We start from the raw sequence: 14,521 nt of genomic DNA, 5'->3' as shown, positions 1-14,521 counted from the left end.
TTGAGATTCTCTGCTTGTCAGTCTAATCCATAACATCAATAGGAATGTTTCAAGAATGGTGCTGCAGTTCAATCAGCCCTGGGATGATCCTTTAATTATAACTGAGACATAGAACCATCTTCCTTGAAAATACTGGCCAAAGTAAAACATTTTTCTTCTGTAGAACTATAAACATTGCTAAAGTATTGCAAGATCATATTTTCGTATTTTAATGGAAAAGATCATAAAAAAATTAGGTAGTTTTAATTATACAGTTCTAATACTATTTTTATACCACCTTGTTTCTTAAAGTACTATTTCAAAGTAACTCCTTACTGATTTATTTTACAAATGATACATCTATATACGATGTAAGTAATTACAGCTAGTAGAAAGAATGTTTTTTTACAATATATGTAACTCAAAATACCACCTTAATCAATATGGTATCTCTTTCTACCACGTACATGATCAGAATTTTAGATTATATGCTTTGTGTTTTTATCTAAATTTTTGACAATGGTGAATCATATAATATAGAAAATACATAATTTATGCAGGCATACAACACAAAGACAATTAGAAACACCCTAGTTTGATTTTGCACAGCATACGTTTGCCTCTCTAGGCAGTGATTACATTTTAGTGGTTTCATTAACTTCAGTCATAAGAGTTTAGTACGATTTTTTAAGATTACTATTTTTAAAATAATTTTTCCTTAAGCAAAAATACTTTTTGTCACACTCTCATATTTCTGGGTTCTTAAACATCTTCTTTGTCCTTATTTATACTATCTTTTTACCTCCAAAAAGATCTTCACAGTGACATAATTCACTGTTTTGCCCTATCAGTGGCATGAACTGTGATATGACCTATAAACAGGACAAAGACAGTGGAAACAGCCATGTGTAACTTTGTAAGGAACCCTGTGACTCATCACGTAGCTGACATTTGTCAGCTTACTCCACTGAAATCAATTGCTGCATAAGATGAACAAACCCTGAGTACTGCTAAACTCTGGCTGCTCCTGATGGTGGACACTTACGCAATTAATATTGGGCTAAAGCAGCACTGTAATGGCTCAAATTTTCTCCAGGTTCTGGCCCTATGTCTATACACATCTTGCCTGTGGAAATGTGCTAAAATGTCATAATCCCAGCTTGCCTCTGCTCAGGCATCTACTCAGACGTCTCAGACGTCTACTACATATGAAACCCCCAAAAAGTTGTAAGACAGAACTTACTTAAAAGCAGCTCTTTCATTACAGATTACATTAGAAAGGGAGACGACTTCTGTGTAAAAATTAGAAAGACTACTTATCCGAAAAAAGATAAGCAAGAATATTTACTTTGAAGGACGACTGATCTCATGAACGTGAAGGACAGGGCAAGTTCTGCAGATTCCTGCAGGTATACGAAAGTAATTTTAAAAGAACTATAATGTATTCTTGAAGAATAATTACGCAGCTAGTGTAGTTTTCTGTGCCTACACAACATCTGCCTCATGCACTGAAATAACCAAACTGAAAACAACATAACGCATCTGCCTTCAGAAACAAAACTCCAACCCAAAATATTTACAATATTCTCTCCTTTGTCTAATCAAACTCAAATAAAAATGTGATTTCAACTTAATTTACTTGCATTTTAGAGTGTTTTCACTAAAAATGTGGCTGCCTTAGAGGTTAATGAAATAAATCCCTTACCAGCCTTCGGTAATGACACTTCAGGTTTCTCAGCACCCTATTACAAAAAAAAAAAAAGAGAGAGAGAGACAGAGAGAAAAAGATAATTAGTGTAACTTACTAGAAAACCAATTTCATTTTGCTTTATTGAAAACAATGATTCTTTTAAATGCCAATATAATTTACTATGGCAAGTAAGGTTTGGAATTAGTAACATGATACTACTCCAAATGAAATCTTGGGTAAGACTTCCACAGCCTTCACTAAGTCAGCTTTAAACCATAGGCAAAAGAAAGACCGAAGCTGAGCTAAATCAAAAGGCTAAATCAGAAATAAGTGCAGCCCCTGCCTCGCCTGCAAGGAGGCATTGGGAGAAACTGAGCTGCAAAACTGCACAATTGTTCTGAGTCATTTTGAGCTGGTCTGGGGGAGACTATGGCCCATTTGAGTGGCCTTGCTAAATCTTTCCCTCAGGGAAAAACTTGTTTGACACGTGTTTTGGAACTTGCACAAGTGTCCCCAAACATCAGGCAGTCATAGTACGTCAACAAGAAGGAGAAAGTTCTCAGATTCTTCAGCTTGCTTTAATTATGCTTCTCTGCTTTAAATCTGATATAAATTTGGTTTCCTTTTTATTCAGCAGAACTTTAAGAAGGTCAGTACAAATTCTTTTGTGTGGAAGGTGAACTTCTTCAGAAGTACATTAATTCTCTTATTTAAATATCTTGCAAATATTTAAGGAAAATACATTTCCTGTGTTTTGGGGGAGGGGCTATAAAGTAGTAATTGCAGTTCATATTTCAATCCTTTCTGCAGACTATAGTTTCTGTATAATTGGGTTCAAGAAAATTGACAATAGCTCTACTAGATTTAAATAGTAAACCTTTATCACATGCAGAGCCACAACTACTATACATACACATTAACGACATACCTATAATTCTATCTGTGGCTATATATAACTTTTTAAGTGATTTGGATAACAAACTGGACATTTGGCCTTGAAAAACAAAATATTCAACTTGTGAATGTTCTTGCTCACATTCTTCAGAATATGTAAAATTTTCATATAAAAATAAATATTCTTGAATTTAATACATTTTGCATATTTTCCTTTAATTCTTAACCAATTGTGCATTTATCACAGCTGACTTGGCTAATAGTTATCCTTCCTGCTTTAATCATACTTTCTCTATTGACATATTTGTCATTATTACTTGGGACATTTTCCAGCATCCAGAATATTTTGTTCACATCATTTCTTGCATCACCAATGATTTTTAGTGCTTTGTCTTCTAAATCAGTAGAGATTTCTGCTACATACTAACTCCCATTGATATTATAATCTCTTTGTCACTGGAGGGTGACAAAGATTTTTCATGATTCTCTCAATTCTTTATCCATGAGTCTTTGGTAGGCCAGAACCATTTTGTCTTCTCATGACGCCTACTTCATTTTTCGCTCTTGCTAAGCATTTGTGTCCAAACTCCATAAATTTAATTCCAGTGATTTATTTATGATTTAATTTTGGACTTCATCATAAACAATGTTTGAGAAAATGAACTGCATTTCAGCTGGGACTTCCAGATAAATTCAAAGGAATGAGGTACTCAAATCTTACTGAATATTATAAGGACATCTCTTCCTGTCTTCACTGTATCTCTTCACTCCTCTGTACTAAGCCTAACCCAGATCACATTCAGATGACTTTTTAAGTTTTGCAGTGATTTCAATGAGCTTCCAGTCAACCACCAGAGGCTTGAGAGACTGTCATGCCTAATAGTGCAGCACTCTATCTCTCATTTACAGTGTTCTCACGATTTAGTGGAGCTATTGGTGATTCTACACATAGCTGTAGCTACCCAACACTGAATTCAATTTGGTAAGCGTTAACAGGAAGCAAGACTTATAACTCTTAAAAACTACCAGCAATTTGCCAGTCATGCAAAACTGACTAAGAAATCATTATAGAATTTTCTTAAGTCTATTTACTGAGTTAATTTTACTGTTGGTTTTTAAGATACACATTGCCTACTTAGTAAGCCAACTGTTTACTGAGCACCTTGTGCTTCAGATATGCCAGACTTCTACTACACAGTTATTTGAAACTGCAATGCAGTTGCTATGACTACAGCAAGCTCCCATAGGATGGCTGGATTTAGCTGGCACATCCCAACCACGCAGAATACTAATGAAATGGAAGAGTCCACCTATATGCACTGCAATTCAAAGATGCATTTTACAAAACTAAAATATTTGCAGTAAGTCAACTTCAAATACAATTATCTTGTTTCTCAATAAAAAAATAAAACCCATTCTCTCTGCAGAAACTTTTTCTCTTTCTCTGCCCTATAGGTGGATTTAAATTTTTATGTATCGCTTAAAATAACAGGTTTAAATGATCTTGCTTAACAGATATATCTATCTATTTTCCTAAAACACAATTAAACAAATCAAGGTAATAAGGATTTCACACCAGTTATATTCAATTGTACTAAAGAGAAAAATGAAATATGACAGCTTTTACTTGGGTTTGGCTTTATAAAGCGAAATCCGTGAAAGGTACTCTATTGTGTGCTTGTTTACCACGTAACTTTAACCACAGAATAACACTGACCAATTCAGCCTATGTTGGTGATGGTAAAGTTTGTTGAGAAATGACAAATATGAAGTTATTTCTGTTTGCATATCAGTTCTGCTTGGTGCTGTTGGGCTGCTCTGGGATATGTTGAAACCTCTGATATAGGTCCACTTGGGTGCTGACAATCTTGCAGGAGATTTTGGGCCATTACAGCTAAAGATGACTGTTACCTTTTATCAAGGAGTATTTAAAATATATCTTATTAGGAACATGCTCCAGAAACTATGGCTGTCGGACATTACCATCTCCATTCATGTCTGTTACCTAATGTCCTCTACTCTATGCGAACTCATATAGAAAATTCCAGTTTGGATGTTTAGTAATTCCTGACATTGTCATTCATGTGTATATACACACACATATACACACACACACACACACCCCCATACACACACACATGATTCATACGGATTTCTCAAGAGGTATCTGTTGCCTTAGAAATGGTTGACTACAGCTATTACCACTGAGGCATCTGTGGATATTACTAAGATTTGGCAGGCTTTTTGAAAGGGATTACATACCAGGGATAGCGAGGATCATAAAAATAAATATAAAATTTATGTTTACAGAATCTTACATTTATGGAATTTTATAAGCGAAAGAAATACTTGGGTTCCACAGTACAGTTAGTTTGTATGTAAGCACTAAGAGAAAATATTTCTACTATTATCCTGTAACTGCCTTTTACAGAATCTCTGCATTGTGTTATAAATAAAAAAGGATGTGCTGAACATCCTGAAAAAGGAAGTATTGTTGTATACAAATCTATAAAAGATTTATAAAAAATTGGATAAAAAAATAGAAGCAACCAAAGTACTTCACTATTCACACGCAAGCATCATTAATCCTTTCCTGACTTAGACACATCTCATGTAAGAAAGGCCATTACGTCACATCTCCGCTTGGAATCCTAGATTTTTGTGAACATTCTACATCAGAGGTCTAGAGAAAGCATATAATTCTCTTAAATTGAACGCGTAAAATCAATATGCCTGCTGAGTGATGTAAGGGGATACAGACTGGTGCAGGGACATATGTCAGGACATGTCAAAATAAAAAGATATCTGAAAAGACCAACAGAAACCATTCACTGTGTAATGAGAGGTATCTGGAGACAGCAGAAGTTGTGTTTTTAAGTATTTTCTATTGCTGTCTGTTTCCATGAACGGTTGAATCAATCGATTATACTGAATTGTTGAAGCGAGCAGACAAATATAGAACAAGAAAAAAGGTGACCTTAAATCATCTATTACATAGGTAGTTTCCAAAGAAAGAGGCTTCAGAGTTGGATAATTTGTCAAAATCCACCATGAAAAGATCATTAAAGTGCATAATCCTAAGGTCCTTTGGTGACTAACAAAGTGGAGTGTCCATTAATGTTAGTATTTCCCCCAAATCCTACCAACACTGTACTGAGTGTATATTTTAAATCATAAATAATGCTTAAACTTGGCAGAAGACACTAACAAAGGCGTACGGCAACAGAAGTGGTGGTCAGTAGACTCTGCTTGTTTTGATCTGTAAGACGGGTGTGGTCAGCTGGGGGAACGGACTTGTAGAAGGTGAAGAAAACTCCTTATAGATATGCAAGATCTTCTGAAGTGATTATGTTTAAATAATTATTCAGATCCAGGCTTCACAGAACTCAGCAAAGGAATATCTCGGTTTGCTGATAAACAAAAGCTTCTTTGGTTTTTCTCACCAAAGTGCATAAATCACGAAACTAATGAAAGCCTTTCTCTAAATTCAGTGAAGAACAGAGAGCTGTTTTAAAGCTAACGATTTAAATAGTCCTGTCCATTTGTAACCAAATTTGTAACCAAACCTGGACATTCTTTTGTACTTTACCCAAACTGATGAGAGTCACAAAACAATCATACCAACACTCTGGTGCAGTGCTCACTGCTATGGTATTTTCCCCAACAGCACTGCAGTTGCCCCTACATTTTCACTTTTCTTGAGGAGCCTGGAGACAAATTTCAAGACCACAGCAATGGGTAGAAGTGATATTCCTACCAGCTATAGCTACCCAAGAAGGATGGTCTTTCTGCAACTTTCTGTAAGTTTTTCTCAAAGGTAGTCTGTGATACTAACCTGCCTCAGGCCAAATTAAATGGATAAAACAGTTTAAGTAGGTATTTTGAGTTAATTCAGGTGGATGCAAGAAAGAGTGTAATAACAACCAGAACTAGCGTGAGGGTAAAAAGGCCACGGAGCATTAACTCTGTGTTCATTCTATTATGGAGCAAATTTCCTCAAGTTGCTCCAAAACGTGAGGGGATCTACAGAGTTTCAGCCACCTTCTGATAACACAGGCCTGTGGTACCTGGAATGTGTATGTGTGCACATTGTAGTACTGCAAATACCTATAGATACTGAGACATATGCCATACTGCGTATCTACATCAATAGATACAAGCAAAATTCTTACTACAGATTAAGGAAAAAAAAGTTAACCATTAGAGTGTTCAAACACTGGAACAGAAGTCCAGTCAGGCTGGAGACACTCCATCTCAAATAGATACATGAATAGATACTCAAACAAATAGTCAAAACTCCAGCAAACAAGAGCTTGAGGAATCTGATCTAGTCTGACCTGCTTTGAGCAAGGGCTGGACTAGAGACCTCCAGATGTCCTTTCCAACTTAAATTATTCTATTATTTTATTTTACAGATGGACCTAACTAAGGTTCCCTTCTTAAACCAAAAATCTCAGCCCACTCCTTAGGACAGTATCATTCCAAATAACTTATCAGGAATCAGAACCGTGAGACCTCACCTCTAGGGAGTAAACTACTGGGATCACTGAGCAGTAAGAAATAATTCTACAACAACTACTGTAGTTTACTCTTCAAGAGGTTGCACATTTGCCTGTAAGCACACATTACTTCTTATTTTCTCTCTCTCTACTCTTCTCTACAAAACAATCAACAAGCAAAAAAGTCTGTTTCCATACCAGCATTTCATGTTACATTCTTTTATAATAAAATTTCTTCTTTATTGACACTGAAGCAAAACTCGCAGCTAAAATAAAGAGATCACAACAGAAATCTTATAGCCCCTAATACATTATAAGCACTTGAAAGATTTACATAAACTATGCAACATTTTTATCTTCTTCACTATTTCAGTGTCATATACAGTAATTTGAAGTTGGTGATTTAGAGAGCAAAAAATATTCATAGTAGCTGTGTGGTACTGAACAGTATTATTTCCCTATAAATAATAATTTTTCATCTGTCTCGTGTAGAGCATGACACAGTGCACCAAAGCAGTGGCATACTTCCACCATGGTTTATTCCCAAAAAGTAAATCAAAATTCTTTGGATGATGTTCCCTAGAACCAGACAGACTGTACATTGACTGTACTTGAATTACAAGTATATTTGCAGCAACTTTTCAAGGAATGGGGAAACTGGTGTTAGACATTACCAGAATGTACATATCCAAATGTTAACACTCGCATTTTAAAAAAAACAAGACCAAGAAAAATAGCAATAGAACAGGCATGTGTAACACTAAAAATCAATTGTAAAAGAAAATACAGGAGACTGTTCAGCTGCTACTAGACAGACAACGACTACAAGAAAGTAGCATTAAAATACCAAAGCCCAGTCTTAGCAACAGAATCAACAAATGCCTTAACAAATATAGAAGTGCCTTCTAGTCAGAGACACCAAGATAAAGAAAGATATATGGAAGTACATGGCAAAGAAACAAGCAGTAAAAAAAATGAGCTTTCCCAAAACATTTCAAAAAATCCATTAATAAAGGAAAGGTAACACAAGTGAAGAGGCACAAAGAAACCTAGTAGATAGGATCTGGAGGAACTTAAAGCAAAATCTTAAATTATCAGTACAAGTTTGACAATGTGTTATGCTGTAACTATCAGTAAGATCAACAAATATTCCAGCAAAGTATTGAAGTAAGAAAAGCAGTGGAAAATGGCATGATCATTAAAACATGAGATAAAAAAATCTTTGAGAACTGTTTTTGTGTTACAGGTCTTCTGCATTCATATTTTAAGAAAGAAAAGTTATTGAAAAGGAGAGAGCAGACTGACTGGACTAGGCCATCTCCCCAGTGTGATCCCAGATACACTGCAGACAGGCCTGAGTTTTGAGGAAGACATTATTGCTGAGAGAAAAGAGGCAAAGAAAAATGAAGGTCAAAGAGTTAGAGAGGACTTCTCAGCACATAGAAAAAACTGGAAAGTATCTTTTATCTGAAAAAATCAATTCTTTGTTTTTTAAAATCACGTAGATAAACCTAGTGATATGGCCTTCGTGCAAGTAAGAATTAGGCCCTGGAGATTTGACTCAGCTCTTCCTGAACACTGTGGGGAGATAAAATCACCTGCTGCATGCCTGGGCTAATCAGACTAATTTTACTAACGGCTTTAACCTAATACTTAGGCTGCTGCAACTTCTCATCTGGTAAGCCCATACGCAATGATGGCAGAGCCTAGAGTGCACCTTGAGGTTTTGATGAAGATGAGAATCTGACCCAAGTCACTTGAAGTATCTACTGTTTTTCTATGATCTCATGAACTGAAAGCAGAGGAAGGGAAAACAAAGCATTCATCAGGTGAATATTTTTATTATAAGCTTCTGCACGTGCTATAATTAAAATCAGAAAGGAAAATAAATGAATACTTATCATTATTCCTAAGTAATACATGTATTTGAGTTAATTAAACACGGAAAAACTATCCTTTCAGTTAATAAGCAAAAGAACATTTTGTATGAAGGATTTTCTTAAGCAACTCTTCAAGCATTAATTGATATATAGTGGCTTACTGCTGTAATTGTCAGTTTCAAGAATTACTAACGTTGATTCCAGAGACTGGTCCATTGGAGGTCATCCAAAACTAGCATCTGTCCCACAGCACTCAAAATATTGGACTTCCCCAACTACTTGTGTTAGATATTTCACCATCTTTCACACGGAGGAGGGAAAAAACCACTGATATTGCCAAGAACTTCTCCAAGGTATTGTTCTGAACTCAGCAAAGGAATAAACAGTTCTCTTGTTTGAGTGCTCCCAAAACCCACACTCTGATCCCTGTTGTTCAATTTCAAAATAACCATATAAAATAGAAAGAGTTCAGTGGTTCAGCTGAACCAATCTGAGTTACCGTTTTAAATGTAAAATGCTGAAGGCTAACAAAAGAGAGCTGGAGAAAGCTTTTGTTGTGTTTTGTTGAAACCAGCACTTAATTGTGCTAAACTTGAGCAAGTAAATTACTTGATAGAAAGATTATTCTTAAACCTTATACTTTTAACAGCAACTTCATTTGCTTGAGGGATGGCTACATTGCAGAAACAAGGGAAAATGTTTCCAGAATGTGTGTAAAAAGTTGTAAGCAAAGTAGCCCTCTGCCAGATACAAGGTACCATGCCAGTTAGAAGTTTGCCAGGGTGTCCATAGATCTAGTGACACTGGAGACTGCATTAGGACAAGAACAAGTTAATTTTGCTTAAGCAAAGTTCTTTTTCCTTGATGTTTTCTGGAAGAGCAACGTCAGTTACCTGTATAACCTGTGTATCAGGACGCTAACTCATAACAGAAGAGATTTAAGTCTAAAAGGGAGATCTGCTCAGCTTGATTTGGGACGAGCTTAGGAACCCTTGCTTTAAGTCAGGTAAAAAACATGCCTTGAAGTTCAAGACAGCAGACATTTCTAAGCCTCAAGGGACACCACAGGAAAAAAAATAAAATCATTCTGATGAGAGGACAATTACTATATGCCAGAAATAATTTGTTCCCATTTTCATATCTATCACTCTGAGTATCAGCTACCAGCACTTAATAAGTAAACGTTCATCCCCCCAAAATCACCTGTTGTAACTCTCTCCACTTCAGATCTTTATTCTGCTGTCTATAATCTCCTAAGTAGCACGTAAGACTTCATCCTATTCTCTTAAAAGTACACTAAAAAATATCCTCTCTAGTGACTATTAAAATGTAGAGATTGCCTTTTAGAATTTTATTTTATACAATTAGCGTTGATCTTATTGAACGGACTCAAACTGCAAATTTACCTGTTATTAATAGCCTTAATAATTTCTAAAATATCATATATTTTAAATAAAAATTCCTATTACATTATATTTACACTTCTAAAGGTACCTCTACTCAAACAAGTGGCTGCTTTAGGAAACTTGTAATGAAGGATTTAGAGAACCCCTTCCAGCTTCATGTCAGAAGTTTGAATTAGGTTGCAACTGGGAGAGTGAAACAACCTCATAGTAACATCTACTTTGTAACCTGAGGAAGAGTAATTGCTACTAACTATATTCCTATTGGAAGCTTCTGGAGAATCCAGCAAGTGGGTTTGTATCAAGAAATATCACTTAGAAAAATTATGATAGTGAATCCAGAAAAACCTAGGAAGAAATCAAAATATTTTTTATATGTATATGAATATGTAACAGATAAATGTATTAAATAATCTAGAGTAAGAACCAAATTATTTTATTAGGCCAGTGAGTAGCTTTTGAATAATCAGAGAATTTATTAGGCACACAGTTCTTTTTTGGGTTTGAAAAGGGGAGAAGAAGTTGTTCAAGCTAAATACAGGTCAAATTCTGCATTTTATTTATACATACAGTATACAGTAATACACGCATTCAGTAAGAAATACTACTATCTCCAAGGAATGGACTCTACAAACAAATGACGAAAGTGTATGACAAAAACATTAAATTGTTTTTATCCCTGTTTTCTATCTTGATCTACAAGTGTATATATGTTCCCCTCCTTGTTTTACAAACTGTTCAGATGGAACTTCCCTGTGGCTGTTTTTCAAGTGTCATATGCACACATGGATTTCAAAGGCATTCTGCATTTCCACACCTCACTGCATTAGGTATCGGTGACCCTTAACATCCATGAGGAATCAAGCCATAAGGTCTACTTTTTCCACAGTATATTGATTACTAATACATCTTTCCTGTTTAGAAACATATATTCCCTCAAAAATACTTATCTAATCAATATCTAATCAATATTAAAGTAATTAAGCCCCAACTGTAATCTGTCCTTCCTACAGACTTCCTTATGTATTATTTGCTCCCTGTGGCTTACATGTCCTGATCTTTTCACTAACTGCCTGGATTGTATATTCCACACATTAATGAATTACTTTTGTTCCATTAACTTATCTCACTTTTATTTTCCTGTTGCAATCATCTAAATTAAGCGTCCTCCTCTTCTATCCTCTCAATTATTTTTTTAAAGTATGATCTTTTTCCTTCTGTTTATTCTTTTTTTTTATTTGAAGGAGCTACCTAGTAATCAGCCTTTACGTATTTGGGATTTGTATTTACATTCACTTGAATATAAATACTTTGTCTTCTTTTGTTCCTCTTGCTTTGCCTTCTGTGTCTTAACAGTGTCTTTGGCTCCTATAACATTTCAGCATTTTAGTGTGGAACTATACGTCAACATTTATTTCGTATGGTGTTTTCACTCTGCTCCATCATTTTTACTACACCCTCAAGGTTTCTCAGAGGTGGATCCTGGGAGGACCCAATTGCACATAAGGAAATAGGGATGGGAAAGAGAAGTCTGCCTCCATGTACTCTTTGCTCCAGTTCCCCTAGTAAACTTTTGAAGTTTATATTTAATATAGTCTTTCACACGGAAATTCTAGAGCTTGTCCGCTGTGCAATGCTGCTGAAAGACACAAGGTCTATTAATGTAGAGTGCTTTGATTCCCAGTAGCTATTTTCTAGTTAACAAAAATAACTGTCCTGGAGTTCTACATGCAGGTGCATTGCTCATTCCTTTGATTTTACACGTTCCTTCATTTTTCTAGGTATCAGTGAGTTCACAAACAGTGAAAGGCAAAAAAAAAAAGAGGAAGAATGAGAAAAAAATCAGATTGTCTAAAGTGATTGTTATTCCAATGTGCAATGTTTGTGAGGCACGTCTCGGTGAGTTCTCGGTGAAAAACCTTTGAGAACACAAAACCAAAATTTGGGGCAATTGTCTGTCTCACAAATTTATGAACCAAAATTTTAAATTGGCTGTAAAAACAATGGAAGGAATAGTTATGACAGTAATTAATGATAACATGAAGAAGAAGTGACAGTAGACTAAAGACAAAAAACACAATCACAATTTTATGGCAGATAAACCCTTTTGAGATATGTACCCAGTCAAACTTTAATGGCATTTTAATATTATATTGCTAGAATTCCTTAGTCACAAAAATTTTGCCTACTCCTCTTCATATTCTTAAGAAAAATTAGTAGACTGTTTATTTCTGCATAGACAGGAGATGTCAACAAAAGCATAGTTACCTCGTTTCATCACTGGAAAGCTATGTACAAAATTTCAGATTTGCAGAAAAAGTACATACACCCTGTCCAAGAAAATTCTTTGCATCTTAGTTTTTAAAAAGTGATGAGCTTGAGAATTAAAATCAATAACTCTTCAAAATGTTTCCACTTCCTAACATTTACATCATAAATTACAGTATCATTTGCAACAGGCTTGCCAGCTTCAGTGTTTGAAATTACCTGCCCTTCATCTTCTACATCTTCTTCCCTATAGAACTTAGAGGCTTCAGACACTCTGTTATTCTTTGAAAAAATAAAATGGTTCTGAGCTTGAATGTTTTAATAAAAAACAAACACACACTTGAATCTTACTCTGGTTGCCAATCATTCTCCCCCCAACCCCCAGCTTTGCACCTTGTTGTTGAAATCATAACCTGAAGGTCTTTTCAACATACAGCGCTGTACAAACGCCTGCTAAGGAACTGGATATAATGTTCTGGGGAATTAATGTAGCTAGCAATATTAAGTTAAATGAACAGTGTTCAATCATTGTTGTCCCTTGTGTTCATAAGTTATAGGGCAGATACAGTCATTAGTGCAGCACAGCAAAGGGAATTCTCAGCTAATAAAAAGTTCGCAAAGGCCCTAGGTGAAGTTTGTAGAAACATGAATGAATTTGCACTGATGCCCCAGCTGAAGGTGATGTTGGCAGGTCAAGCACCTGCTGATACATCCCTGAAAACCTAACTTAAAATAGAAGGGCTCTTTCATAGATCTCACTTTTTCATTGCATCTATCATTTTTCCTGCCACCAGCTGCCTCTTTTTTTCTCCTCCAGTGGCTGTGTCTCCCAGTATTCAAGAGAAGCACAGGCCAAACTCATTAATATTCATCAGTTCAGCTTTTCTTCCTTTCTGCTCAAGTTCAAAGGGTACTGTAATAAACAACTGAGGGCTGTACCCAGAGGCTAATATCTCTATTTATCTTCATATGTTTCATTGGAAGATAGACACAAAATGAAAAAGATTTTTTTTCCTTGATCACAAACCTTCATAAACTGTGGTAATTAAAACTCAGAAATTTTCTTGAAGCTTAGAAGATGCTCAGAGACTTGTCTGTTAAAGGTAGTCAAAGCGGCCACCTCTGTGGGAGGCCTCATATGCCTTCAATTCTTCCTTTCTAGCACTCTAAGTCTTTTTAAGAGCCGTGCACCTCATACAAATTACCATGCATATGGGAGTGCAACACTTCTTTCCCTCAGGAATTCTCTTTAACTATGCTGCAGCTCCTGAGTTCTTGGTTTACTCCTTTACAATGCAATTTACTAACTTCATCTCTAGCTAAGAAAGCAGACCACTATAATCCTTCTCTTTTCTCAGATTTGCAAATAAAGTAACTAAGAAGTTCTACAAAGTTGCTACAAGCAAAATTAGGAACATTATCTAGGTCACTAACATGACAGAGCCAACTCTTACACATTCTGCTCTCGATACCTTTCAGCTCACTAGAGGACTAATAACAGGAAATCTTGCTAGAAGCTATGAGCTCATCAATTGCAGATGTCACAGAGAAAAGAAACCCGGGCACATTAGTCACCAGTCACAGGATGAGCCAACAATGTGATGCAAGTAAAAAAAAACTAAATGAGAAGCTAGAAAGAATGAAGCCAGGCATTTCCAGGAGAGACTAGAAAATATTAATCTCTGTCAAAATACCTGGAGTGCTCAGTACAGCTCTGGTTATTCATATTTTTAAAAGTTAAGTGAGACTGGAATATGCACAGAAAAAAAGTTACTGTCAGAGGAACAAAAAGACTATTATATCAGAAGAAACTTAGAAAAGCTCGGAGGATATGAGTGTTCTCTATAAATACACTTCAGGGTAAACACCAGGAATTTAAAAGAATAATTTAAGTGAAAGGTTAAAGTA

The 14,521-nt window shown here is 35.6% G+C and overlaps 1 long non-coding RNA gene across 2 annotated transcripts in view; it reads right to left on the bottom strand.

The window, feature by feature from the left end:
• Positions 1-14,521, bottom strand: part of LOC134522021 (uncharacterized) — a 152,442-nt gene that overhangs the window by 120,575 nt on the left and 17,346 nt on the right. For both annotated transcript variants that reach the window (XR_010072936.1, XR_010072937.1), the window contains exon 2: positions 1,685-1,721. This is a non-coding gene — a long non-coding RNA (uncharacterized LOC134522021). The remainder of the gene's footprint in view (positions 1-1,684; positions 1,722-14,521) is intronic.

Source organism: Chroicocephalus ridibundus, chromosome 11 (assembly GCF_963924245.1).
Source record: "Chroicocephalus ridibundus chromosome 11, bChrRid1.1, whole genome shotgun sequence".
Lineage (NCBI taxonomy): Eukaryota > Metazoa > Chordata > Aves > Charadriiformes > Laridae > Chroicocephalus > Chroicocephalus ridibundus.
The sequence above is the reverse complement of the archived record's forward strand: the minus strand, read 5'-3'. Positions and strand labels throughout refer to the sequence as shown.